At 41.5% G+C, this 3,162-nt stretch overlaps 1 pseudogene; it reads right to left on the reverse strand.

The window, feature by feature from the left end:
- Positions 1 to 1,301: 1,301 nt before the first annotated feature.
- LOC103298613 (60S ribosomal protein L10a-like) lies at positions 1,302 to 1,948 on the reverse strand (annotated as a pseudogene).
- Between the last annotated feature and the right edge of the window lie 1,214 nt (positions 1,949 to 3,162).

Here is a 3,162-nt window from a genome sequence, read left to right on the forward strand (position 1 = left end):
CTTCTATTGTGAAGTGAAAATGGCACATCCTACTAGCAGCCAACACAGTTCTCTAAGGCCTTGGTCAATTTCAAGAAGAGGTGGCAACACCTTCATAAGTCACAGAACAAGTATCATTCACATATTATCTAAACTACTGGTACCAAAGAATCTTGCCTATGAAACTTGTCAGCTGATAAGAAAGCAAAATTCACTGAGAAAACCCACTTTCAATGGAATGTCTAGTACAATGCTATATCAACTTACCATAATGTCAATAAGGGTCTGATTACACATAGCACTGGATATTCTTCATGTTGGGCTGAAATCCAGATCTGGCTCTTGGATATGCCATCTTAAAGTTTGCCATCTTGAGACAAACTGAAAATAGACTCATGGATCTTCACTAATCATGGTTTTAGCTCTATGATGAGGCCACTGGACCACCAAGATAGTAATAACTGAATATATAATGATATGATCTTAATAATAGAGAAACATGTAAATTGACCGTACCTCTGCTATGCCCACAGCCAATCAGAGCGAGTATGCAAATTAACCCCCAAAAAGATGGCTGTTAATTTGCGTACATACCTGGGTCCCAGGAACCTCCTCGGCACCCAGGTCACTCCCAGCCAGCTGGTGCGGAAGCTTTAGGCTTGGGAAGGGGCAGAGCCTGCAATTGGAGGTGCCGTTGGGGGGGACCCCTTCCCAAGCCTAAAGCCTGGGGCAGCAGGGTGATGGGGCTGGCACCTTCCCCTGATCAGCCGGGTTGCCTCCCGCAAAGGGAGGCCAGACTGTGGCTTAGGTCCGCTCCCAATGGGGAGCTGGCCTAAGCCATCAGTAGGACATCCCCTGAGGGCTCCCAGTATGTGAGAGGGGGCAGGCTGGGCTGAGGGACCCTCCCCAGTGCATGAATTTCGTGCACCGGTCCCCTAGTATACATATAACTTACTTTCAAGCTCTAGCTGATCTCTTTATCTCTCCTGTACTCTCAAACAGAGAGCATTCTCATTTAAAGAAAAGTGTCTGTAGTGAATCTGTACAGGTACTCATCATTTCTACCATTGGTTGGTGGACTTATGCTGAAAAGCCTTACACTAATGATATTATGACAAAAGAACTACAAAATCTGTCCTATTTGTCAACTATGCCAGTATCTATGAATAGGATTTTGATAGGATTTGTTTTCAACTATTTGTAAGTTACACACAATTATTCCAACTCTACCCTAGTTTAAGGGATGTAGAATTTGAATGCTTTTATTTGGTTACTTATTTTTTATTTTTTTTTAGCAGCAATATAGTTTATTAATCTGTGCCTTAGCATAGGCACTGGAGCTTGCCCGCTGTGCTCTTGATGTGTAAAACTCGTACATTCTGCCAGTTCTTTTTGAGCAATGACACCAGGAAATTGAAAGTTATGTGGATGTTGTATACAAGCTCATTATCTGTCATCTCCAAGTGGCCAGCAGCCACTGCCAGACAGGGCACAGTCTTCATCTGGAACTGGCTTGTGGATTTCACTTCATAGACTTTGGCCACCATGCTCGCCTTGTAGATCAGCAAGGAAGGGAATTTGCCAGCTTTATTCAGGCCTGTGTCCAGGATGCCTGGGATCTGCTTGATCAGAGACTCTAAAGCCAAAAAGGTATCATATTTCTTGGCCAGCTTCTTGACCAATATCTTATTCTTGTTAAGTTCCTTCAGTACCTGCTGTCCATGTGGAGGATATCCATGGCCTTGGCCTCAGGTCACAGTGCTGCTGGAACCCCCCAGAACACATATGGAGAACTTGGGGCAGGGAGTAGATTTGTAGATTTAAGCCAGATGGTGCTCAAAAAGTGTTTGTCCTTTTGAGTGTCATAGTCCTTCAAGCTGATCTGTAGCTCCAAAATCTTGCCCTAGTTACCATGCAGGACTTCCCGCAGTGCCTCAGAGAGGGTGTCGTCAGAGATTTTGTTGCTCATGTTTCCTCATGCCACAAAAAACAGGAAAGACTGGAAGGTTTTTAGAAGATAAAAAGCACCTTCCTTTTCCTCCTTTTTTATGCTTAATTTTAATTCCAAACATATAATTTAGTTCCCAGCAGATTCAGTTCTTTTCCATAAGAGATGGAAACTTACATCCATATTTGACTACACTCCCTTCCACCCAACTTGTGTGCCCACCAAAGGAAGTATCAGCACTGAGTGGATATAGACATCATTTGGGTCAAACTGTGGTTTTCTAGGACTTGTTTTATTCTATAGATGGCAGGCCCTTCCCTGCCTCCCCTTTGGATCTGAAGGACCTTATCCTCTTCAAGCATGTCAAACCTGCATCCCGTGGGCCACATGCCTCGTTTATTTGGCCCGTGTTAGCCTTTGAGTTTGACATGCTTGCTCTAGATAAATGGTATCTTTGTTACTGACCAAAACCCCAGCAGAATTAATGACATTTCCTTTTACTCTCTGTTGCCAGTACTGCGGCCTTCCTACAACCGTGAGGGACATGGGTTTTCATCTCTACTTTGGTTGGTAATTATAAAGTCTAATGTGTGATTCTCAATTTATGGGACACTCTATGGGAATTTCGCTGATAAGACAGCCTAGGTCTTTACTGCAAATTAGGCAAGCATTAATTCTTTATCTGGGTAGTATTAGCCCTAGATTCTTTTGGTTCTCCTGGAAGGAGTATCTGAACTGTCTAAATATTTATACTACTTTTGAGTCAATACCTTAGCCTAAATTGAGTATCCCATGCAATCTCTGGAGGAGCAAGTCAGATGACTCCAGGTATCCCGATCATGGTTTTGGTATGGTAGGTTTTGTAACTGTGCTTTATGATCTCTCAAATTCTGTATTTTATCTTTTGGCTCTGCAAGCAGATGTTAAAGGTCCCATTAAAGTACAAGTTACTGTTGGTTCACATTTAAAGAAAAGTGTCTGGACAAGATTATTGTATGTATTCATCTTATATATTTTATAGTACTTTCAAAAAATGTAATCTTTTTTTAAATTTTACAGACTAGGAATGGATCTTTTTAAAATGTTATTAAATTTATTGGGATAACATAGATTAATCAAATTATATAGGTTTCAAGTTTACAATTCTATGGTACATCATCTGTGTATTGCATGATGTGTTTGCAACTCAAAGTAAAAGCTCATTCCTTTAAGCATATATTTAACATCCTTTATTC

The sequence above is a fragment of the Eptesicus fuscus genome, chromosome 8 (genome assembly GCF_027574615.1).
Source record: "Eptesicus fuscus isolate TK198812 chromosome 8, DD_ASM_mEF_20220401, whole genome shotgun sequence".
Classification (NCBI taxonomy): domain Eukaryota; kingdom Metazoa; phylum Chordata; class Mammalia; order Chiroptera; family Vespertilionidae; genus Eptesicus; species Eptesicus fuscus.